Raw genomic sequence first — 26,842 nt, 5'->3', positions numbered from 1 at the left:
TATTTCCTTCACTGTGCAGAAGATTTATTTATTTTTTTATTAAAATTTTTTAAAAGTTTATTTACTTTGAAAGAGAGAGAAAGCAAATGAGCTGGGGAGGAGCAGAGAGAGGCAGAGAGGGAGAGAATCCCAAGCAGGCTCCATACTGCAAGCACAGAACCCTATGTAGGGCTTGAACCCTTGAACCATGAGATCATGACCTGAGTTGAAATCAGAAGTTGGAGGCCGAAGCCACCCAGGTGCCACAGAAGATTTTTATTTTGATGTAGTCCCAATAGTTTATTTTTGCTTTTGTTTCCTTTCCCTCGGGAGACATATCTAGGAAGAAATTGCCAAAGCCCATGTCAAAGAGGTTACTGTCTGTGTTCTTTTCTAGAGTTTTTATGTTTTTAGGTCTCACATTTAGGTCTTTCATCCATTTTGAGGTTACTTTTGTGTATGGTGTAAGAAAGTGGTCCAGTTTCATTCTTCTGCATGTTGTGGTCCAGTTTTCCCAACATCATTTGTTGAAGAGACAGTCTTTTTCCAATTGGATACTCTTTCCTGCTTTGTCAAAGATTAATTGACCATGTATTGTGGGTTCATTTCTGGCTTTCTTTTCTATTCTATTGATCTATGTGTCTATTTTTGTGCCAGTACCATACTGTTTTGATTACTACAGTTTTGTAATATAACTTGAAGTCTGGAATTGTGATGACTCTGGCTTTCCTTTTCTTTTTCAAGATTGCTTTGGTATGCAGATTCTTTTGTGGTACCATATACATCTTAGGATTTATTCTAGCTTTGTGAAAAATGCTCATGTTATTTTGATAGGGATTACACTGAATGTGTAGATGGCTTTGGGTAGTGTAGACATTTTAACAGTATGTTCTTCCAACCCATGAGTATGGAATGTCTTTCCATTTCTTTGTGTCATCTTCAATTTCTTTCATGAGTGTTTTATAGTTTTCAGGGTACAGGTCTTTCAAATATTTGGTTAGGTTTATTCCTAGGTGTTTTGTGTTCTTGGTGCAATTGTAAATGGGATTGATTCCTTAATTTCTCTTTCTGCTGCTTCATTATTGGTTTATAGAAATGCAACAGATTTCTGTACGTTGATTTTGTATCTTATGACTTTACTGAATTCATTTATCAATTCTATCAGTTTTTTGGTAGAGATTTTCAGGTTTTCTATGTATAGCATCATGTTACCTGCAAGTAGTGAAAGTTTCACACTTCCTTGCCATTTTGGATGCCTTTGATTTTTTAAAATGATTTATTATTTCTTAAGTTATTTTTATTTAAAAAAAATTTTTTAAATGTTTATTTATTTTGTACAGAGAAAGAGAGAGAGAGAGAGAGAGAGAGACAGAGTGTGAGTGGGGGAGGGGCACAGAGAGTGGGAGACACAGAATCTGAAGCAGGCTCCAGACTCCAAGCTGTCAGCACAGAGCCTGATGCAGGGATTGAACTCACAAATCATGAGATCATGACTTGAGCCGAAAACAGATGCTCAATCAAGTGAGCCACCCAGGCACCCCTAAGTTATTGGGGTTTTATTTATTTATTTATTTATTTATTTATTTGATATTGGTTTTTTTTACACACAAGAAATAATTCCTTCTAACCACCCACTACTGTGACTCAACTTGTCTATTACCTTAGAAATACTGTATTAGTAGAAAGAAAGGGAGAAATTCATTTGGGCAATTAGCTAACAATCATTATACTAATCCATTTCCACAAACCTTTATAATACATCTTAAGATATCCCCCACAGAAGTACACCAGAAATTTGGGCTACAAAACAAACATTTATATTGATGCCATATTTTTTACTAATCATCCAGAGTTTTTTTTTTTTTTTTTTTTAAATTTACATCCAAGTTAGCATGTAGTGCAATAATGATTTCAGGAGTAGATTCCAGTGATTCATCCCTATGTATAACACCCAGTGCTCATCCCAACAAGTGTCGACCTTGATGCCCCTTACCCACTTAGCCCATCCCCCCCCTCCACAACCCCTCTGGCAAACTTCAGTTTGTTCTCTGTATTTAAGAGTCTCTTGTGTTTTGTTCTCCTCCTTGTTTTTATATTATTTTTATTTCCCTTCCCTTATGTTCATCGGTTTTGTATTTTAATTTCCACATATGAGTGAAGTCATTGATATTTGTCTTTCTCTAATTTTGCTTAGCATGATATACTTTAGCTCTATCCACTTTGTTGCAAATGGCAAGATTTCATTCTTTTTGCTTTCAAGTAATATTCCATTGTCTATATATACACCACATCTTTTTTTTTTTTTAAAATGATTCTTGGGGCGCCTGGGTGGCGCAGTCGGTTAAGCGTCTGACTTCAGCCAGGTCACGATCTCGCGGTCCGTGAGTTCGAGCCCCGCGTCAGGCTCTGGGCTGATGGCTCGGAGCCTGGAGCCTGTTTCCGATTCTGTGTCTCCCTCTCTCTCTGCCCCTCCCCCGTTCATGCTCTGTCTCTCTCTGTCCCAAAAATAAAAAAAAAAAACAAAAAAAAAAACGTTGAAAAAAAAATGATTCTTTTTTGAGAGACAGAGTGTGAACAGGGGAGGGGAAGAGAGAGAAAGGGAGACACAGAATCTGAAGCAGGCTCCAGGCTCTTATCTGTCAGCACAGAGCCCCATGCAGGGCTCGAACCCACAAACTGTGAGATCATGACCTGAGCCTAAGTCGGACACTTAACTGAATGAGCCATCCAGGAGCCCCTATACCACATCTTCTTTATCCTTTCATCAGTTGATGGACATTTGGGCTCTTTCCATACTTTGGCTATTGTTGACAGTGCCGTTATAAACATTGGGGTGCATGTGCCCTTTCGAAACAGCACACCTGTATCCTTTGGATAAATACCTAGTAGTGTAATTGCTGGGTCGTAGGGTTCTACTTATTTTTTAATTAAAAAAATGTTTATTTATTTTTGAGAGACAGAGAGACAGACAGCAAGAGGGAGAGGGGCAGAGAGAGATGGAGACACAGAATCTGAAGCAGGATCCAGGCTCTGAGCTGTCAGAACAGAGCCCGTCACAGGTCTCAAATCCATGAGCTGTGAGATCATTACCTGAGCCGAAGTTTACTGATGCTTAACCGACTGAGCCACGTACCCCAGGGTAGTTCTATTTTTAATTTTTTGAGGAACCTCCATACTGTTTTCCAGAGTGTCTGGCTGCACCAGTTTGCATTCACACCAGCAGTGCAAAAGGGTTCCTCTTTCTCCGCATCCTCGCCAGCGTCTGTTGTTGCCTGAATTGTTAATGTTAGCCATTCTGACAGGTGTGAGGTGGTATCCATTGTGGTTTAATTTCTATTTCCCTGTGATAGGTGATGTTGACCATCTTTTCATGTGTCTGTCGGCCATCTGGATGTCTTCTCTATTCATGTCTTGCCCATTTCTTCACTGGATTATTTGTTTTTTGGGTGTTGAGTTTGATAACTTCTTTATAGATTTTGGATAGTAACAAAGGTATGTGTCATTTGCAAATATCTTCTCCCATTCCATCGGTTGCCTTTTAGTTTTGCTGATTGTTTCCTTTGCCGTGCAGAAGCTTTTTATTTTGATGAGGTCCCAATAGTTCATTTTTGCTTTTGTTTCCCTAGCCTCCAGAGACATGTTCAGTAAGAAGTTGCTGCGGCCTAGGTCAAAGAGGTTTTTGCCCTCTTTCTCCTCGAGGATTTTGATGGCTTCCTGTCTTACATTTAGGTCTTTTGTCTATTTTGAGTTTATTTTTGTGTATGGTGTAAGAAAGTGGAGCAGGTTCATTTTTCTGCATGTCACGGTTCAGTTTTCCCAGCACCACTTGCTGAAAGAGACTCTATTCCATTGGATATTCTTTCTTGCTTTGTCAAAAATTAGTTGGCCATTGTTTGTGGGTCCATTTCTGAGCTCTATTCTGTTCCATTGATCTGAGTGTCTGTTTTTGTGCCAGTACCATACTGTCTTAATGATTACAGCTTTGTAATGCATCTTAAAGTCCAGAATTGTGATGCGTCCACCTTCAGTTTTCTTTTTCAGGATTGCTTTCGCTATTCGAGGTCTTTTCTGGTTTCGTACAAATTTTAGGATTGTTTGCTCTAGCTCTGTGAAGAATGCTGGTGTTATTTTTATAGGGATTGCATCAAATATGTAGATTGCTTTGGGTAGTATCAATCTTTAATAATGTTTGTTCTTCCAATTCAGGAGCATGGAATTTTTTTTCATTTTTTTGTGTCTTCTTCAATTTCTTTCATAAGCTTTTTATAGTTTTCAGTGCATAGATTTTTCACCTCTTTGGTTATGTTTATTCCTAGGTATTTTATGGTTTTTGGTGCAATTGTAAATGGGATCAATTCATTGATTTCTTTTTCTGCTGTTTCATTATTGGTGTATAGAAATGCAACCGATATCTGTGCATTAATTTTATATCCTGCGACTTTGCTGAATTCATGGATCAGTTCTAGCAGTTTTTTGGTGGAATCTTTTGGGTTTTCCACATAGAATATCATGCTGACTTTAAAGAGTGAAAGTTTGACTGAACCTTGCTGACTGGGAGGCCTTTCATTTCTTTGTGTTGTCTGATTGCTGAGGCTAAGACTGCCAATACTATGTTGAATAACAGTGGCAATACTGGACATCCCTGTCGTGTTCCTGACCTTAGGGGGAAAGCTCTGTTTTTCCCCACTGAGGATGATATTAGCGGTGGGTCTTTCATATATGGCTTTTATGGTCTTGAGGTGTGATCCTTCTATCTCTATTCTCTCGAGGGTTTTTGTCAAGAAACGATGCTGTATTTTGTCAAATGCTTTCTCTGCATCTATTGAGAGGGTCATGTGGTTCTTGTCCTTTCTTTTATTAATGTTATGTATCACATTGATTGATTCATGGATATTGAACCAGCCCTGCATCCCAGGTATAAATCCCACTTTATTGTGGTGATTAATTCTTTTACTGTATTGTTGGATCCAGTTGGCTAGTATCTTGTTGAGAATTTTTGCATCCATGTTCATAAGGGAAATTGGTCTGAGTTCTCCTTTTTAGTGGGGACTTTGTCTGGTTTTGGAATCAAGGTAATGTTGGCCTTGTAGATTCAGTTTGAAGTTTTCCTTCCTTTTCTATTTTTTGGAACAGCTTCAAAAGAATAGGTGTTTGACTAATTTTTAAATGTTTGGTAGAATTCCCCTGGAAAGCCATCCGGTCCTGGACTCTTGTTTTTGGGGAGAGTTTTGATTCCTAATTCAATTTCTTTACTTGTTATGGGTTTGGTCAAATTTTCTATTTCTTCCTGTTTCAGTTTCAGTAGTTTATATGTTTCTAGGAATTTGTCCATTTCTTCCAGATTGCCCAATTTATTGGCATATTGGCTCATAATATCTCATTATTGTTTGTGTTTCTACAGTGTTGGTTGTGACTTCTCCTCTTTCATTCTTGATTTTATTTATTTGGGTCCTTTTCTTTTTCTTTTTGATCAATCTGGCTAGAGGTTTGTCAATTTTGTTAATTCTTTCAAAGAACCAGCTCCTGATTTCATTGATTTGTTCTATTGCTCTTTTGATTTTGATATCATTGATTTCTGCTCTAATTTCTATTATTTCCCATCCTCTGATGGTTTTGGGTTTTATTTGCTGTTCTTTTTTCAGCTTTTTAAGGTGTAAAGTTTTTTTGTGTGTCTGAGACCTTTCTTTCCTCTTTAGGAAGGCCTGGATTGCTATATACTTCCTTCTTATGACTGCCGTTGCTGCATCCCAGAGGTTTTGGGCTGTGGTGTTATCACTGTCATTTTATTCCATGTACTTTTTAATTTCCTCTTTACGTTCTTGGTTAACTCATATATTCTTTTTTTTTTTTTCAACTTATTTTTTTATTTTTTTATTTTTGGGACAGAGAGAGACAGAGCATGAACGGGGGAGGGGCAGAGAGAGAGGGAGACACAGAATCGGAAATAGGCTCCAGGCTCCGAGCCATCAGCCCAGAGCCTGACGCGGGGCTCGAACTCACGGACCGCGAGATCGTGACCTGGCTGAAGTCGGACGCTTAACCGACTGCGCCACCCAGGCGCCCCTAACTCATATATTCTTTAGTAGGATGTTCTTTAATCTCCAAGTATTTGTGGTCTTTCCGAATTTTTTCTTGTCATTGATTTTGAGTTTCATAATTAATTGGTTTATATATTTGGGTGTCTTCATGTTGGGGACGTAAATCTTTACAATGTTAGATCTTGGTGGACAGACCCCTTAATTATGATATAATGCCCTTCTTCATCTCTTGTTACAGTCTTTATTTAAAAATCTAGTTTGTCTGATATAAGTAAGTATGTCTACTTCAGTTTTCTTTTGGCGACCATTAGCATGATAGATGGTTCTCTGTCCCCTTAATTTCAATCTAAAGGTGACTTAAGGTCTAAAATAGGTCTCTTGTAAACAGCATATAGATGCATCTTGTTTTCTTATCCATTCTGATACTCTATGTCTTTTGACTGGAGTGTTTAGTCCATTGACATTTAGAGTGAGTACTGAAAGATATGAATTTATTGCCATTGTGTTGCCTGTAGAGTTGGAGTTTCTGGTGGTATTCTCTTGTTCTTTCTAGTCTTTGTTGCTTTTGGTCTTTTTGTTTTGTTTCATCTTTTCTTCCCTCAGAGAGTCCTCCTTAAAATTTCTTGGTCACAAACTCCTTTATTTTTTGTTTGGGAATCTCTTTTTTTCATTAAATTTTTTTAAAATGTTTGTTAGTTAATTTATTTATTTTTGAGAGAGAGAGAGAGAGAGAGAGAGAGAGACAGAACATGAGCAGGGAGGAGCAGAAAGAGAGGGAGATATAGAATCTGAAGCAGGCTTCGAGCTGTCAGCATAGAGCCTAATGCAGGGCTGAAACTCACAAACTGAGATCATGACCTGAGCCAAAGTCAGATGCTTAACCAACTGAACCACTCAGGCACCCCTTGTCTGGGAAACTCTTTATCTCTCCTTCTATTTTGAATGATAGCCTTGCTTGATAAAGAATTCTTGGCTGCATATTTTTCTGATTCAGCAAGTTGAATATATCCTGCCACTCCTTGCTGGCCTGCCAAGTTTCTGTGGATAGGTCTGCTGTGAACCTGATCTGTCTTCCCTTGTATGGTAAGAACCTTTTTTCCTTTGTTGCTTTCATAATTCTTTCCTTGTCTGTTTATTTTGTGAATTTGACTATGATATGCCTTGTTGATGGTTGTTTTTTGTTGAATCTAATGGGAGTTCTCAGTGCTTCTTGGATTTTGATGTCTGTGTCTTTCCCCAGATTAGAAAAGTTTTCAGCTGTAATTTGTTCACATAAACCTTCTCCCCTTTTTTCTCTGTCTTCATCTTCTGGGACTCTTATGATTTGGATGTTATTCCTTTTTAATAAGTCACTGAGTTCTCTAATTCTTGTATCATGTTCTTTTGCCTTAGTTTCCCTCTTTTTTCTGCTTCATTATTCTCCATAATTTTGTCTTCTATGTCACTTACTCGCTGCTCTGCTTCATCCATCCTTGCCGTCGTGGCAAAAGCCCCTATCTTTGATTTCTTTTGTTGTCTGTTGTGGGTAGGACTTCCAGCATTATGTTGGATAAAAGTGGTGAGAATGGACATCATTCCTGTCTTGTTCCTGACCATAGAGGAAAAGCTCTCAGTTTTCCTCCATTTAGTATGATGTTACCTGTGGGTTTTTCATATATGGGCTTTATTATGTTGAGATATGTTCCCTCTAAACCTACTTTATTGTGTTTTTTCATCATGAATGCATGTTGTCCTTTGTCAAATGTTTTTTCTGCATCTATTGAAATGATCATATAGTTCTTATTCTTTCTTCTATTAATGTGATGTATCACATTGGTTGATTAGCAAATATTTAACCTCAATGGCAACCCAGGAATAAATCCCACATGATCATGGTGAATGATTTTTTTTTAATGTATCGTTGGGTTCTGTTTGCTAGTATTTTGTTGAGGATTTTTGCATTGATATTCATCAGAGTTATTGGCCTATAGTTCTCTTTTATGTGTGTGTGTGTCTTTATCTGGTTTTGGTATCAGGGTAATGCTGGCCTCATAGAATGAATTTGGAAGTTTTCCTTCCTTTTCTATCTTTTGGAATAGTTTGAGAAGAAAAGATATTAACTCTTCTTTGTTTTTTATGCTTTTATTTGTTTATTTTGAGAGAGAGAGAGAGAGAGAGAACATGCAAGTGGGGGAGGGACAGAAAGAGAGGGGAATAGAGAATCCCAAGCAGTCTCTGCATTGACAGCACAGAGCCTGATGCAGGGATTGATCTCATGACAATGAGATCATTACCTGAACCAAAATCAAGAGTTGGACACTTAACCCACTGAGCCAGCCAGGAGCCCCTGACTTTTCAAATGTTTGGTAAAATTCTTCTGTGAAGCCAACTGGTCCTGGACTTTTGTTTGTTAGGTGTTTTTTGATTACTAACTCAATTTCTTGCTAGTTATTATTCTGTTCAAGTTTTCTATTTCTTCCTGTTTCAGTTTTGGGAAGTTATATGTTTCTAGAAATTTACCCATTTCTTCTAGTTTGTCCAAATTGTTGGCATATGGCATTTCATAATATTCTCTTATAATTGTTTGTATTTCTGTGGTGTTGGTTGTTATTTCTTTTCTCTCTTCTGTTGGTTCCTTTCTCTTTCCTTTTTGATAAGTTTGGTTAGAGGGCTATCAACTTTATTAATTTTTTCAAAGAACAACCCCTTGTTTCATTGATCTGTTTTATTGTTTTTTAGTTTCTGTATCATTTGTGTCTTCTCTAATCTTTATTATTTCCTTCCTTCTTCTGGCTTTAGATTTTGTTTGTTTTTCTTTTTTCAGCTCCTTTAGGTGTAAAGTTAGGTTATTTGAGACTTTTCTTGCTTCTTGAAGTAGTCCTGTATTGCTCTATAATTCCCTCTTAGGGCTGCTTTTGCTGCATCCAAAACATTTTGGATTGTTGTGTTTTTATTTTCGTTTGTTTCCATGTATTTTTTCATTTCTTCTCTTATTTCCTGGCTTACCCATTCATTGTTTAGTAGCATGTTATTTAACTTCCATGTATTTGTGGTCTTTCCGGATTTTTTCTTGTGGTTGACATCTAGTTTCATAACATTGTGGTCAGAAAAGGAACATGGTAGAACTTCAATCTTCTTATATTGCCTAAGGCCTGTTTTGTGAACCAATATATGATCTATTCTGGAGAATATTGCATGTGCACTTGAAAAGAATGTGCATTCATTCTGCTGTTTTGGGATGGGAAGTTCTGAATGTATCTGTTAAGTCTATCTGATCCAGTGTGTCATTCAAAGCCATTGTTTCCTTGCTGATTTTCTGTTTAAAGATTTTCCTTTCTAAATTTTTTTATTTTTATTTTTTTATTAAAAATTTTTTTAATGTTCATTTATTTTTGACAGAGAGAGAGAGAGAGAGAGACAGAGCATGAGTGGGGGGGAGGGGCAGAGAGAGGGAGACACAGAATCCGAAGCAGGCCCCAGGCTCTGAGCTGTCAGCACAGGCGCTGACATGGGGCTTGAACTCACGGACTGCAAGATCAAGACCCAAGGTGAAGTCGGACGCTCAACCAACTGAGCCACCCAGGCGCCTCTCTAAATTTTTTTTTTAAACGGTTATTCATTTTTTGATGCAGAGAGACAGAGCACGAGTGGGGAAGGGGCAGAGAGAGAGGGAGACATAGAATCTGAAGCAGGGTCCAGGCTCCGAACTGACAGCACAGAGCCCCACGCGGGGCTCGAACTCATGGACTGCGAGACCATGACCTGAGCTGAAGTTGGATGCCCAATGGCTGAGCCACCCAGGTGCCCCAAAAGATTTTACTTTAAGTAATCTCTGCACCCAACTTGGGGCTTTAACTTACAACCTGAAGATCAAGAGTCGAATGCTTTACCAACTGAGGCAGCTAGGTACCCCCGATTTTTTGTTTAGATGACATGTCCATTGATATAAGTGGTGTATTAAATCCCCTTACTATTATTGTGTTAATATCAATTAGTTCCTTTATGTTTGCTGTTAATTGTTTTATATATTTGAGGGCTCTCCTGTTGGGTGCCTAAATGTTTACAATTGTTACATGTTTTTGTTGGGTTGTCTCCTTTATAATTATATAGTGCCCTTTTCTGTCTCTTGTTATGGTCTTTTTTTTTAATTAAAAATTATTTTTACATTTATTTATTTTTGGGAGACAGAGAAAGACAGAGCACAAGTGGGGGAGGGGCAGAGAGAGAATGAGACACAGAATCCAAAGCAGGCTCCATGCTCTCAGCTCTGAGGTTGCACTTTGTGCTTTTTTTCTTTTTTCGCATAAAAACATATCCTGGAAATAACACCAGCATTCTTCACAGAGCTAGAGCAAACAATCCTGAAATTTGTATGGAACAAGAAAAGACCCTGAATAGCCAAAGAAACCTTGAAAAAGGAAACCAAAGCTGGAGGCATAACAATCCCAGGCTTCAAGATGTATTATAAAGCTGCAATCATCAAGACAGTATGGTACTGACACAAAAACTGTATCTAAAGGAACAGAATAGAGAACCCAGAAAGGGACCCACAAATGTATAGCCAACTAATCTTTGACAAAGCAGGAAAGAATATCCAATGGAATAAAGACAGTTTTTTTAGCAAATGATGTTGGGAAAACTGGACAGTGACATGCAGAAAAATGAACCTGCTCCACTTTCTTACACCATACACAAAAATAAACTCATAACAGATGAAAGACCTAAATGTCAGACAGGAAGCCATCAAAATCCTAGAGGAGAAAGCAGGCAAAAACCTCTTTGACCTAGGCCGCAGCAACTTCTTACTCAACATGTCTCTGGAGGCAAGGGAAACAAAAGCAAAAATGAACTATTGAGACCTCATCAAAATGAAAAGCTTCTGCATAGCGAAGGAAACAATCAGCAAAAGTAAAAAGCAACAGACGGAATGGGAGAAGATATTTACAAATGACATTTCAGATGAAGGGTTAGTGTCCAAAATCTATAAAGAAGTTATCAAACTCAACACCCAAAAAACAAATAATCCCGTGAGGAAATGGGCAAAAGACATGAATAGACACTTCTCCAAGAAGACATCCTGATGGCCGACAGACACATGAAAAAGTGCTCAACATCACTCATCATCAGGGAAATACAAATCAAAAGCACAATGAGATACCACCTCACACCTGTCAGAATGGCTAACATTAACAACTCAGGCAACAACAGATGTTGGTGAGGATGTGGAGAAAGCGCATCTCTTTTGCACTGTTGGTGGGAATGCAAACTGGTGCAGCCACTCTGGAAAACAGTATGGAGGTTCCTTAAAAGATTAAAAATAGAAGTACCCTATGACCCAGCAATTGCACTACTAGGTATTTACCCAAGGGATACAGGTGTGCTGTTTCGAAGGGGCGCATGCACCCCAATGTTTATAGCAACGCAATTGACAATAGCCAAAGTATGGAAAGAGCCCAAGTGTCCACCAATGGATGAATGGATAAAGAAGAAGTGGTATATCTACACAATGGAGTATTACTCGACAATCAAAAAGAATGAAATCTTGCCATTTGCAACTACATGGATGGAAGTGGAGAGTATTAGGCTAAGCAAAATTAGTCAGCCAGAGAAAGACCACTATCGTATGAGTCCACTTATATGAGGACTTTAAGATACAAAACAGATGAACATAAGGGAAGGGAAGCAAAAATAATGTAAACACAGGGAGGGGGACAAAACCTAAAAGTTTCTTAAATATAAAGAACAAACTGCGGGTTGCTGGAGGGGTTTTGGGAGGGGTGATGATCTAAATGGGTAAGGGGCATTAAGGAATCTACTCCTGAAATCATCGTTACACTGTATGCTAACTTGGCTGTAAATTAAACAATAAATAGATAACAAAATATATTAAAAATAAATCTATACTAAATAATAAGGTCTATTAATTAAAAAATAATAAGGCATCTATTTTGGCTAATGTTAAAAAAATGTTTTTTAATGTTTATTTATTTTTGAGACAGAGAGAGACAGAGCATGAACAGGGGAGGGTCAGAGAGAGAGGGAGACACAGAACCTGAAGCAGGCTCCAGGCTCTGAGCTGTCAGCACAGAGCCTGACACGGGGCTCAAACTCAGGGACCGCGAGATCATGACCTGAGCCGAAGTCGGACGCTCAACCAACTGAGCCACCCAGGCGCCCCTATTTTGGCTAATGTTTAACAAAAGACTAATGTCCAAATATTAGCTCCACAATATCTAGCATTAAATGTGACGAAATTTGAGTTGTAAATGCAATTTTACTCCTGTGGCTGTAAACTAATGTTTGACCAGGCAAATTAAAATGTCACTTTTGAAAAATAAATAAATAAATTCTCTATCAGTTATGTTATTTATATCTGTTTTGCTTGGATCTCTGGCTGTGACCTTATAGTGTTTTTTCATTTGGAATAAATTCCTCTGTCTTCTCATTTTGTCTAAGTCTCTGCCATCTTCTCTGTGTTAGAAATCCCAGTTATGTCTCCTCTTCCTGAAAGTAATGGCCTTATGAAGAAGAGAGCCTGTAGTGTGCAGGGTCTGGCACTTCAGGGAATGCCTCTAGCATGTGTTACATGGGCTCTGCTGTTGTGTTCTGGCTGCTCTGTCCTCCAGGCCAGTCATCTGCAGAGGCTCTCCCTGCCTGCTGTGGGCAATGCTTGTTCCTGGCCTGGATGTAGTGAGTTTTAACTAGGTATGCTATGGTCTGCTTGTGAAATGAGACCTGTTACCACCTCTCCTGGAACTGAGGACCTGCAAAATTCTGTTGTTAGGAGACGTGTTGTGGGCAGGAGTTTGTGTGGTCTTCTACAGGAGGGGCCTGCCTTGCTGGGACTGAGCAGGGCAGTTCTATCAGAGCCTAAGGCAGTGGGACTTGGTGTAAGCACGTTAGGTAGCCAATGTCTACACTGTGTTGCTTCCTGCAGGTGGATCTGCGTTTCTATTGAGGGCCATCAGAGAAGAATGGCACTATTCAGCTCCCTTGTTCCCAGAGAGGTGCCCTGTGAGCACTGCCTCTCAGGGACACTCTCCAAGAAGAGAAGAATGAATAATCTCTCCACTGTGTGTCCCATGTGTTCTTCAGATGGACATTTCCATGCTGTTGTCACCCATCCCCCAGGGTTGTTTGCCTGCCTTCTCTGTAAGAGCAGTGCAGTGCCTGCAGGGCTCAATCCCAGCCAAGTCTGGGGACCTTTACTTCTCCAGGCTTTAAGCTGCCCTATTTGCAAGGAGGCATGAATTCAGCCCCTCTTGCTTTCCAAGCCAATGGCTATGGGGAAATATTCTCCCTGTGTATTCGCCTGTGTGCTTCTCACTCTTGCCCTTCTAATATGACCACAGCTCCCCTCCCTCAACAGCAGCCAGGATCCATCTCTTCTCTAAGCTGCTTCACCATACTTTCTACCTTCTTCAACGTGGACTCTTGTCTCCCTTTAGTTCTGGAGCTTGTTCTGTCAGTCTTCAGGCTGATTTCTGGGGTATTTAGGATGATTTGATAGTTACCTAGTTATATTGCTGGGATGAGGTGAGCCTAGGGTCCTCCTTGTCTGTCACCATTTTCCTCTCTGACTAGGCTTATTGGGATTTTTTTTTCCTCAATTTCTTTTCTGCTACTTTGTTATTAGCATTTGGAAATGCAACAGATTTTTATAGATTAATTTTGTATCATATGACTTTATTAGTTTTAATAATTTTCTTTGGTGGAGTCTCTAAGGTTTTCTACTTATGCTAATGTGTCACATACAAATACTGACAGTTTTATTTCTTCCTTAACAATTTGGATACTTTTATTTCTTTTTCTTGTCTGACTGCTGTGACTAGGACTTTCAGTAGTATGTTGAATAAAAGTGGTGAGAGGGGACATCCTTGTCTTGTCCCTGACCTTAGGGGAAAAGCTTTCTGTTTTTCACTGATTTTACTTGTGATTTGTCATATATGACCTTTATTATGTTGAGCTTGTTCCCTCTAAATGTGCTTTGTTGAGAATTTTTGAATTTTTTATTATTTATTATTTTTTTAAAACATTATTTATTATTGAGAGACAGAGAGACACAGAGCGTGAGCAGGGGAGGGTCAGAGAGAGGGGGAGACACAGAATCTGAAGCAGGCTCCAGGCTCTGAGCTTCCTGCACAGAGCCTGAGGTGGGGCTCGAATTCACAAACATGAGATCATGAACTGAGATGCTTAACCATCTGAGCCACCCAGCTGTCCTGAGTTTACTTTTTATCATGAACAGATGTTGAATTTTGTCAAAAGCTTTTTCTGCATCTGTTGAGATGATTATATGATTTCTATCCTTCATTTGTTAATTGATTTGCTGATGCTGAACCATCCTTGCATCTCTGGAATTGATCCCACTTGATTGTGGTGGATGACTTTTTAAAATGTATTGTTGAATTTCATTTGTTAATATTTTGTTGAGGATTTTTGCACCTGTGCTCATCAGGGATATTGGCTTGTAGTTTTTTGTTTTGTTTTGTTTTGTTTTTGTAGTGTCCTTGTCTGGTTTTGGTATCAGGGTAATGCTGGCCTCCTAGAATGAATTTGGAAGTTTTCCTTACTCTCCTATTTTTTGGAATAGTTTGAGAAGGAAAGGTATTAACTTATCTTTAAATGTTTAGTGGAATTCAGATGTGAAGCCATCTGGTCCTGAACTCTTATTTTTGTTTTTTTTTTTTATTTAAAATTTTTTTTTAACATTTATTCATTTTTGTGAGACAGAGAGAGACAGAGCATGAGTGGGGGAGGGGCAGAAAGAATTCAAAGCAGTCTCCAGGCTCTGAGCTGTCAGCACAGAGCCCAATGTGGGGCTCGCATCCATGAACTGTGAGACCATGACCTGAGCTGAAGGCAGACGCTTCACTGACTGAGCCACCCAGGTGCCCCACTGAACTCTTGTTTGTTGGGAGTTTTTCGTACTGATTCAATTTTGTCAGTAGCAATCTGTTCAGATTTTCTTTTTTTTTTTTAACGTTTATTTATTTTTGAGACAGAGAGAGACAGAGCATGAACGGGGGAGGGGCAGAGAGAGAGGGAGACACAGAACCGGAAGCAGGTTCCAGGCTCTGAGCCATCAGCCCAGAGCCCGACGCGGGGCTCGAACTCACGGACCGCAAGATCGTGACCTGAGCTGAAGTCGGACGCCCAACTGACTGAGCCACCCAGGCGCCCCCAGATTTTCTATTCCTTCCTGATTTAGTCTTGGAAGATTGTGTGTTTCTAGGAATTTATCCATTTCTTCTAGGCTTTTATTTATTGGCATACAATTTATCCTAGTAATATCTTATAAAACTTTGTATTTGTGTAGTGTTAGTTGTAATTTCTCCTCTTTCATTACTGATATGATTTATTTTGGTTCTCTTTCTCTCTCTGATGAATCTTTCTAAAGTTTTATCAATTTTGTTTATAGTTTTGAAGAACCTCTCTTAATTCTAGTGATTTTTTCTTTTTTTTTTTTTTTTGTTGTTTCTATTTAATTTATTTCCACTCTGATTTTCATTATTTTCTTCCTTCTGTTAGCTTTGGCTTTGTTTCTTCCTTTTTTTCTAGTTACTTTCAGTGTAAGTTTAGATTTTTTTTGAGATTTTTCTTGTTGCTTGAATTAGCCTTCTGTCACTATAAATTTCCCTCCTAGAATTGCTTTTGCTGTATCTCAAAGATTTTGAACCATGTGTTTCCATTTTCACTTCTCAAGGTATTATTCACTTCCTTTTTGATTCTTAATTGACCTATTGGCTGTTTAGCAGCATGTTGTTTAGCTTCCATGTGTTTGTGTGTGCGTGTTTTTTTTTTCTTTAGGATTTCTTCTTATAATTGATTTCTAGTTTGAATCTGTTATGGTAAAAAAGATACTTGATATGATTTCAATCTTTTATGGAGACTTGTTTCATCTTTTTATGGAGACATGTGACCTGTTCTGGAGAATGTTCCATGTGCACTTGAAAAGAGTGTGTATGATGCTGTTTTTTTGGGTGGAATGTTCTGTATACATCTATTAAATCCATCTAGTCTAATGTGTGATTCACAGCCACTCTTTCCTTACTGATTTTCTATCTGGATGATATATCAAAATTGATATGTGAGGTGTTAGAGTCACCCATTATTATTGTATGACCGTCAAGTTCTCCCTTTATGTCTGTTAATAGTTGCTTTATGCATTTAGGTGCTTTTATGTTGGGCGCATAGATATTTACAATTGTTAGATCCTCTATTTGGATTGATTACTTTATCATTATGTGTTACCATTCTTTGTCTATTGTTAGCCTTTGTTTTAAGGTCTATTTTGTCAGATATAAGTTTACCTACCCAAGCTTTTTGTCACTTCCATTTGTATGGAGTAGCTTTTCTATCTCTTCTCTTTCAATATGTGTGGGTCTTTAGGTTTGAAGTGAGTGTCTTATAAACAGCATAGAGGTGATTTTTTTTTTTCTTAATCCATTCAGCCACCCTATGTTGTTTTTTTAAAATTTTTTAATGTTTATTTATTTTTGAGAGAGACAGAGAGACAGAGTGCAAGCAGGGGAGGGGCAGAGAGAGGGAGACACAGAATCTGAAGCAGGCTTCAGGCTCTGAACTGTCTGCACAGAGCCCGGCTTGGGGCTCAAACTCACGAACTGCAAGACCATGACCTGAGCGGAAGTCAGATGCTTAACCAACTGAGCCACCCAGGCTCCCCCACCCTATGTTTTTTGATTGGAACTTTTAGACCATTTATATTTGAATTAATTATTAATAAGTATGTACTTAGCCATTTTGTTAATTGTTTTCTGGTTGTTTTTGTAGTTCTTCTCTATTCCTCTCTTCTTGCTCTTTTCCATTGTGATTTGATGACTTTTTTAGTGTTATGCTTGGATCTCTTTCTTTTTATTTTTGTGTGTACCTATTATAGGTTTTGGGTTTGTGGTTATGATGAGGTTCATATATAATATCCTATGTGTATAGCAATCTATATTAAGTTGATGGTTTTAAAATTTTGAATTCATCCAAAAAGCACTGTATTATTACTCCCTGCCTTCTACAAAAGTACATTTTTTTAGTTGAATAGAAATCTCATTTAGAAAAAAACATTTTTCAAATGTTTATTTGTTTTTGAGAGAGAATGTGCACACATGTGCACGCAAGTGGGGGAGGGACAGAGAGAGAGGGAGACAGAGGATCCGAAGCAGGCTTTGCACTGATAGTAGAGAGCCTGATGTGGGGCTTAAACTCATGAACCTTGAGATCATGACCTGATCTCACTGCACTGATAGTGTGGAAGTTGCTTGGGATTCTTTCTCTCTCTCTCTCTCTCTCTCCCACTTTCTCTGCTCCTCCCCTGCTTGTGCACTTACTCTCTCTCTCTCTGTCTCTCTCAAAAATAAATAAAATAAAAATAAATAAATAAACTAAGTTTGAAATCAGAGGAGAAGCATGATTTCAACACATTTAGGATATTGAAGTGTTCAAAAGACATTAATGTTATAGCAAGTAAAAATCAAGTGATTGCCCTAACTACAATATGAAGAAAATGTTACAATGAAGATAGTTTGAACAAACGCTATTGGAGGTATTGTTATATCTCACATTCTGTATCTCAAACTTATGTTCCTTATTTTCCACAAAAAATTGAAACAGTAAAGAAATGTAGTTAGGGAAAATATACATGTGCTGATAATTGAATTAGACTTGAAGCTTGAAGAATGATCTGGTTTCTCCTTTACATTGAAGGATGATGGTAAGATATTGAGATGAAGACAATTCATTTGTCTAGGAAAAGGAATGTATTGTTTCTGTAATCACAGTTCTATTGGTGTGAACTACAATTCACAATCCAGACCTGATAAAACTCAAAAGACAGACTTGAATGTGAGCTAGCTGTGCACACTGCATTGTAACTTGTATTTGAAGCCATCCTAAACCTACAACTAGCAAGCACACACATTGCAATGTAGTCTTCTTAATTCTGGCAGGAGGGTTATGTGTTACATTTAAATATTAGCAAATAACATTTTAGGAAAGCGTGGTTATGATTTTACTTTACTATGTGTAATGGGCCGATTTGTGTTCTCCACCAAATTCATATATCTTGGAGTCTCAACAGCCGGTCCCTCAGGATGTGACTATATTCAGAGATAGGGTCTTTAAAGCGGTGATATTGTTAAAATGAGGCCATTTAGGGTGGATTCCTGATCCAGACTGATTGGTATCCTTACAAGAAGTGGGGATTAGATCAGAGACACCAAAGGTGCAGGTGCACTGAGGAAAGTTATGTGAAGACACATCTGCCACCCAAGGGGAGAGCCTTCAGGAGAAAACAAACCTGCTTATACTTTGATCTTGGACTTCCAGCCTCCAAAATTGTGAGATAATAAATCTCTGCTATTTCATCCCTGACGTCAGTGATATTTTGTTTGGCAGCCCGAACAAACTATATGCAATATATACATAATAGGTGGTAGAGTTTGTGAAATTTTAGTTTCTGTTGCATGTGTGGGTACTGAGTCTCAATGCAAGATGCATTTCTTATTATGGGTTATAGGTCAAAGTGTTGGAAAAACATTGAATTGGAAGAAATGAAGGATTGTTGCCTCTCAGCTCTGAAACAAGCCAGTTGAACCAGAAACTTGCACTATGCAGACCTGGAGAAACTCTGGCCCTGCCTTTCACAGGGAGAAGCTTAAGTTAGAGAAATGGTCTCCAAAGCTTTGTGCTTCTTCCAAAAATAAGTCTAGAATAGGGTTCCAGGGTGGAGTTTGGGGATGGAATTCACAGGGCGTGTGAACTTGGATAGGAAAAAGATACATATTTATTTTCACTAATGTGTATCTGAAAATGACCTTTTCTATCAATTACAGATGGAAGCAACAGATTTCAGTAATATTAGCAGTACTGGTAACTTTGTCACCAATTGAAATCACCCATGTTTCCACACCATGTCACACAAACTGAACCTTGATATATAGACTACAACCATCATTATATCAAAAGTATATGGGTTTGTAGGTTATCTCCCTGGATCTCGGCTTTCCCTTCTGCATTTGCTGGCTGGCTCTTACCCTGTGATGCCGGAGCAGGCTACAACTTGCTCCTGGGCTCCGTCTGTAGCTGCGTCGTTCGAGGCACGCCTGGTCCAGGCATCATCCTGAAGAAGGTGCTGGAGGCGCTTAAGGATCTCATCAACGAGGCCTGCTGGGACGTGAGCTCTGCACAGCCTGGACTCCTCCCACATCTCCCTGGTGCAGCTTACCCTGCCTTCTGAGGACTTCAACATGTACCACTGCTACTGCAACTTGGCCTTGGGTGTGAACCTCACCAGCATGTCCAAAACACTAAGATGTGCTGGCATTGAAGACATCATTATCCTAAGGGCTGGAGATAATACGGACACCCTGGCACTTGTATTCGAAGCTCCAAACCAAGAAAAGTTTTCAGACTATGAATGAAGTTAATGGATTTAGCTGTTGAACAACTTGGAGTTCCAGAACAAGAGGAGCTATGTAGTAAATATGCCTTCTGGTGAATCTGCACGTGTATGCCAAGATCTCAGTCATATTGGAGATGCTGTTGTAATTTCCTGTGCAAAATATGAAGTTTTCTGCAAGTGGAGAAAGAGGAAATAGAAATAGTAAGTTGTCACAAACAAGTAATGTCGATAAAGAGGAGGAAGCTGTTACCATAGAGATGAATCAGCCTGTTCAGCTAACTTTTGCACTGAGATACCTGAACTTCTTTACAAAAGCCCAGCACTCTCTCCTACAGTAACACTCAGTATGTCTGCAGATGAACCCCTGCTGCAGAGTATAAAATTGCAGACATGGGACACTTAAAGTACTATTTGGCTCCCAAGATAGAGGATGAAGAAGGATCTTAGGCATTCTTAAAATCCAAGAAAATAAAATTAAGCTCTTCGAGAACTGCTTCTGAGATGCCAGCACATACTCAAGTCTCTTCTGTCTCCGAATTTGTACCTCTCAGTACATATGTAGATATTTTATGTAAATAACCTTTTTCTTCCTCCATTCTGTACAGTTTAAAGAATAAAGTCCGAAGTCAAATCTGGTCTTGTTAACCTAGAAATATCTCTGCCTTAACCTAGAAATACCCATGATTTTCATAACAAAAGGGTTTTGACTCTAAATGCAGTTTTAATTTTTTCAATTTAAATAAAAGTTGTTTGAATTTCAAACATCACAACACAGTGCCTCCATTTGGACCGTGACTGTTGCAAGTATCCTAGGGAATTCAGTTCAAGCTACTGTTTTCTAGAAATGTGTTTATTTTTTCTGCCTAGAGGAGCCTGATAAATAATACATTAGATACGGCATTAAAAGTATTCCAAATACAGTAAGTGACAAGATATCTGGGGGGAGAGGATTCATTTGCCAAAATTACTTTGGTGTTCTTCTATCTTTACTCAAGAAATGAACAGAAGTATAGACCAAATCCTATATATTTAGTTATTTTGCCAATTTTGTTAGCAAAACTAAAACTTTAAGAAGCTTCATGAACCCAAAGCCATGTGTCTTTTAGAAGCCTAGCAGTGCTACAGGGCAGTGTTTCTTTAGCCTAGGGAACATTTTCAAAGAATCTTGAAAGATTTAGTAGATATGAATTAAGGCCCAAGGAGTATGTTTGTGCAAAAATAATTTTTCTAGGATAACTAGCCTTTTTGGGGACTTAATCCTAGCAGTTGTGAAACAGATTGTTGAAATGTTCTTACTAATGGTGCCACAAGGCCACAAACTGGCATACTACATATTGAGAATTGCTTCATTAAAGTCCTTTTTCCCTGTGTATTTTGGCCTTCGTGGTTTAAATGACTGGTTTCTTTGGTGTAATACCTGGAAGAACTCACAATCCAGTAGGTTACTGTTCATTACCTTCTGTGTGCCTGGGGGGTGGGGAAGGAGATGGAAAAGGGGCCTGATGGGAGTTTTGGGAGTGATGTAACTAACGTATGTAGAATGTGGTGATGGTTCCAAGACTATGCACTTGTCAAACTCCTCCAATTGTACTTTATTGTATGTAAATTATACTTTAATAAATCTGGCTTTTGAAAAGCTTAAAAAACAAAGTATATGGGTTATTAGATTTACTGATTGAACTTGTTATTTAATATATTAATAAAGAAGCACCTATATTACTATGCACAGATTTTAAAAATACATTTTGATAATAACCATATTTGTATATAGTTTGCTCCCTTTGGAGCCCTGTGCATTTTGTCTTAAGCCATTTAAGAACATTTTTCTGGCAATGCCCTACAGGCTTCATGAGACTGTCAAAGGGAATCTGTGGCAGATAAATGGTTAACAAAATCTTCTCTACAGGTATATTCTTTTTTTTTTTAAGTTTATTTACTCTGAGAGAGACAGAGCATGAGTGGGGGAGGGGCAGAGAGCGAGGAGAGGGAGAATCCCAAGTAGGCTCCATGTGGTCAGTGTGCAGAGGTCCAATTAGGGACTCAAACCAACAAAACCGTGAGATCATGACCTGAGCCCAAGTCAAGAGTCAGACACTTAACCTACGACAGGCGCCCCTACAGCTATATTCTTATAGCCTCACAGCCTCCCTGCTACACTTTCCCTGAGTCTTTTTCATCTGTTTCTTTCAGCTTCTACCCTTTTGGTTACCACCAGTTCTCTCCTTCTGACCAGTTTCTTTTAACCGAGTACTTCCTTGTTCTAACTTTGACTTGATGTCTTCCCACAGCCTGCCTCTTCATTTGCCACCTCTTCCAGTGCAGCTCTTGGGTAGTGTTCTGAACTGGTAACTGGGCCAGGAAACTGACCCCCGGACTGTAACTTCAGGATGGCTGAGCACCTGCCAGAAGAAGGTGCCTTACTCCCAGGGCCAGAAGGCCACCCAAGGAGCTGATGGTCATTTTGAAAAACAGCTAATATTGTCAGCAGCACAAATGGAAACCCTTCTGTTCCAGGCCCCATTGACCTGTTCCTGCCTCCTGAGGATGTTTGGCTTACTTTTGTGGCTTCCCTGATCACATCATTTCATGTTTAGGCACCACCTCCCCCACCCACCCCAACTCTAGCTCATGACCTGAATGTGCAGCCCCATCCATAGCTCTCTAGACTCCGGATGTCCACATTTCCATGGCTTACTTGCATCATCAGTGGCCATATAGAGCGTGTTCATCTCCCACAATGCATCCTTGTACAGCCTGTCTGCCAGTTTCCAGTAATTTGGATCTTCAGCCACTGGGGTTTCCCTCTGCATACAGCATTTCTGTTCTGGCTTGCCCACCTGACAGACACGTGGTGAATTCCACGTTGCACAAAGAACAGAGTGATACCTTCTAGTGGTATCAACCGCCCTCTTTGTGGGAGAGAAGGAGGGCAATTCTACTCCGGCACCACCCCATGTGTAAGTGGCACACTCTGGCCTCTAGAGGGATCCCCGTGAATGAGGCAGAGGAGGAGAAGCAGCCTGAGCCTTCTGGGAGTAAGAATCTGGAACATTGAATCACTAGCTGTTTTGGAGAATGGGGCTCAGGTCTTGGCGACATATCCTTATTTCATTGATATCCTTTAGTGTCATCGATATCCTTTACTTGATGTCACCTGTCTGGTTTGTCCTCCCACCAGCCTTTGGCCACTTTCGACATTTATCTATGTGAGGGGCACAGTGTAGATTCTTGATGGCTTAGGCTCAGCCTGGCCTAAGTACCCAAGTACTTGGTACTCAAGGATTCCCTCAATGGAGACTCCAGATTGTGGTCTATAGGTGTCATGGATGTACCAAGAAAGCAACCAGTCAGGACAAATGCATATCCTTAGTCTCATCTGGGCTTCCATCTGGCAATAAACAATGCTCTGTATCATGTTTAGTTGTGTTTTCCTTTTACACTGATTGTTAAAAGCACTTTAATATATTATTTTTTTTCTCACCTTTTCACTCAGAAATCCTTCAAACACACAGAAAAGTTGAAAGAGCCCGTAATGAACAGCTGTATTCCATCCACCTAAATTCAAACAATATTTAACATTTTTGTAGGACAGTTTTTACCTTTCTACTGTCTTTGCTCCCTCAACCATCCCCTTGTTTGTGGGTAAGGGATTGTGTTTGCTTGTATATGCCCACTTTCTTCCCCCTGGACCATTGGAAGTTAAGTTCAGACATCAAGATACTAAATACTTTATCCTAAAATACTTCCTAAAATACTCCATCCTAAAATACTTCAGTATGCATCTCCTAAGAATAAGAGCTGTCTCTTACAAAACTTCCAAACCATAAAGGTTGCTCTGATGAGCTCCATATCCCCAAAGGACCCAGGCCCTTTGTTATTTGGTAGGGAGACTGGTTTTCTCAGAGGCATGTCAGCATTGGTGGGCCCCAGGTGCCAGGCTGTTGCCTCTGGTTGCTCCCAAGGGCCAGGCACTGGGCCTGACTTTTATGTTCTCTTGGTCCTGGTCCTGATTCCGATTCAGAAGCCAGACACTCAGGGTCTGGGCTTCCCAGGCACAAATAACCCACCCATCCTTCTATCTTATGTTTTAAATGTTATCATTTTGAGTAGGAAATACATTCACATGTTGTAAAAGGGTGAATAGTGAGAAGTTCCACCCCCCCCCCATAACCTCTCTATGCTCCTCCCTCGAGGGAAGCAATCTTATCAGCTTCTTGCAAGCCTGTCCCCAGATTGCTTATATGTTTATAAGCCAATATGTGTATATCAGTGGTTCCCTTTCATTACAGAAATAACACATTATGCCTACTGCTCTGCACCTATGTTTATCAGTAACTCTGAAAATATATAATTAAAAGATAAATACAGCCTTAGTTTTTCGAAACCTGTGCTTAAATTCAAACTGCTCTGCTGTACTCAAGTGTCAACAGTTATGTATCTGTAAATATGACAGAGAGTGGTGTTTGCTCAGGGAGCCTTCACCTTACAAAAGGTTTTCCCCAGAGACTCCCGCCAAGCACCACCAACAGAAATCCAATCTCTATCTAATATGAAAGACAATCCTATCTAGTTCCAAACATAATCCTAACTAATACAATACTATCTATTCCTAGCATGATATATACCACATTAGGTACCCTTTCTAATATGTAATTTAACATATTAGAAGTAGTAGTAGACAGGTCCTACATTTTGGAGCCTGCTGAAATTATTCAAATTTGAAAATCCTAAGCCTGCTTAACCTGCTTACCCTGACTTGTTTCTTCCTTCCCTGGAAACCACAATAAAAGCCCTTGTCCAAGTTTTCCTCTTGTTCTCTTTGTGTCCTGACTGACCCGGTGCTTCCCACATGGCCCTGGAGGGCATAGCATGCTCCTTCCTCTTGGAAACTATGAGAAACTATCTTTTCAATGGTAATAATTTCCTGGTCTGTTGGCCTCACTATACCTAAATAATATTTAAACTTTCATTACAAAAATTTTTTTAAATGTTTATTTATTTTTGAGAGAGAGAGACAGAGAGCAGAAGAGGGGCAGAGAGGGAGACACAGAATCTAAAGCAGGGTCCAGGCTCCAAGCTGTCAGCACAGAGCCCTATGCGGGGCTTAAACTCACGAACCGTGAGATCATGACCTGAGCCGAAGTTGGACGCTTAACCTACTGAGCCACCTAGGCGTCCCTAAACTTACATTTTAAAACAAGTGTGAGGTTTATATAATTAAAGGAAGGCATGGTAACATCTCAATTGAATGTTACTTAGAAGTTATATATCTGTGTAGGTGGGGTACAAGGGAGAATTGCAATGGCCTGTCAACGTATTCTAGATAAATTAAGTTAGATTATTCCCAAGACAAAATGGCAAAATGAGATTCAAAGTCAATGAATCTAATTCATGCTGATTTATCAGGTAAACTGGTCATTTAAAATTGAAAAAGCAGAACTAACCAATTGATTTCTTTACTCGTAGAAGGGAAATTTACCTATTTTTCTGGTAGTCTTCAGACATTCCTTCTGTTACAGGCAGTAAAGAGCATGGCATCTAGTTTCATCTAGAAAAAGGTATAACTTACAGATTCAACACAGTTTCTATCAAAATCCTGGCTAGGTTTTTTCAGAAATCGATATGCCAAAATTTATATGTAAATACAAGGGGCTCACAATATCCAAAGCAACCTTAAAAAGAACAAGGCTAGAGGACTTGCATTTCCCTATTTTATTTATTTAAAAACAATTTTTTAACGTTTATTTATTGAGTACGAGAGAGAAAGGGCAAGCCGGGGAGGGGCAGAGAGAGAATCCCAAGCAGGTTCTGCACCGTCAGTGTAAGCTTGATGCAGGGCTCAGTCCCATGAACCACAAGATCATGACCTGAAATCAAGAGTCGGATGCTTAACAGACTGAGCCACCCAGATGTCCCTGCATTTCCTTATTTTAAAACTTACTACAAAGCTATGGTGATCAAACTGTGTGGTACTGACTTAGGATAGGCATATACATCAACGGAGTAGAATTGAGAATCTAAGAATAACCCCTTTCATTGTGGTCAGTTGATTTCTGAAAAGGAAAAGGATGCTGAGATAATTCAATGGGAGAAAGAATAGTCTTTTCAACAAATGGTGCTGGGACACCGGATACCCACATGCTAAAGAATGAAGTTTGGACCCTTTGCTAATATCATACGCAAAAATTAACTCCCAATGGGTCATAAGGCTAAAACTATAAAACTCTTAGATGGAGAGGTCTGAGAAATATAGAAATATGGTTTCATGACTTCAAACTAAGCAAAGTCTTCTTGGGTGTCCATTAGAAAAGTAAAAAGACAGGAGCCTAATTAAAAAAAAAAAAAAAAGAAAGTAAAAGACGATCCACAGAAATGAAGGCTATATTTTCAAATTACAAATCTGATAAGGAACTTACATCCAAAATATGTAAAGAATCATATCTCAATAATAAAAAGACAATCCAATTAAAAAAATAGTCAAAAGATATGAATAACTCTTTTCTAGAGAAAATATGCATGTGAAAAGATACTCAGCATCATTACTCATTGGGGAAATACAAATCAAAAGCACAATGAGATATCACTTTACAACCAGTGTAATGGGTATAGTAAAAGGAAAAATAACAAATGTTGGTGAGGATGTGGTGTAATTGGAACCTTCATACACTGCTGGTGGGCATGTAAAATGATGCGGATGTTTTGTAGAAAGACTGTCATTTCTTGAAACAGTGTTATCATATAAATGGAAATTCCACTCTTATGTATATGCCCAGGAGAAATGAAAATATATGTCCACAGAATATTTGCACATAAACTTTCAGTGTTATTCATAATAGCCTCAAAGTGGAAACAACACAAATGTCCATCAGCTGATAAATGGGTAAATCCAATCTGGTATAGCGATACAATGGAATATTTTTTCAGTTATAAAAAGCAATGAAGTACTACATTTAATGCAATGAAATACTACAAATGGAAGAACCTCAAAAACATTTTTTCCAAGTGAAAGAAAGCAGTCACCAAAGACCACACATTTTATGATTTCATTTATAAGAAGTGTCAAAAAGAGGCATGTCCACGAAGACAGAAAGTAGACTAGTAGGGATGGGGATAAAGAGTTGATGGGAGATGGGAAATGACTGCTAACAGGTACATTTTAAGGTGTACCATTTTAGGGTGATAAAATGTTGTAAAATTGATTGTGGATGATGGATACACAACTCTGTGAATATACCACTGGACTGCACACTTAAAGGTGAATTGTAGTCTATGTGAATTATATTACAACAAAGCTTTTTTAAAAAATGTGTAACTTACTTATTTTAGATGCATGAATAAAATATTCATGCCAAAGGGCACAAAACTTCAATTGCATGTTGGAAAGAATGTTTTAAATCCAGGGTAGCCCTTAAGGCTTCATATCACTTAAGTT

At 38.9% G+C, this 26,842-nt stretch overlaps 1 pseudogene; it reads left to right on the top strand.

The window, feature by feature from the left end:
• The first annotated feature begins 19,048 nt into the window (after positions 1-19,048).
• LOC102966692 lies at positions 19,049-19,914 on the top strand (annotated as a pseudogene).
• Positions 19,915-26,842: the final 6,928 nt, after the last annotated feature.

This window comes from Panthera tigris, chromosome C1 (genome assembly GCF_018350195.1).
Source record: "Panthera tigris isolate Pti1 chromosome C1, P.tigris_Pti1_mat1.1, whole genome shotgun sequence".
NCBI classification, from domain to species: domain Eukaryota; kingdom Metazoa; phylum Chordata; class Mammalia; order Carnivora; family Felidae; genus Panthera; species Panthera tigris.
This window is presented reverse-complemented; position numbering and strand designations above follow the sequence as displayed.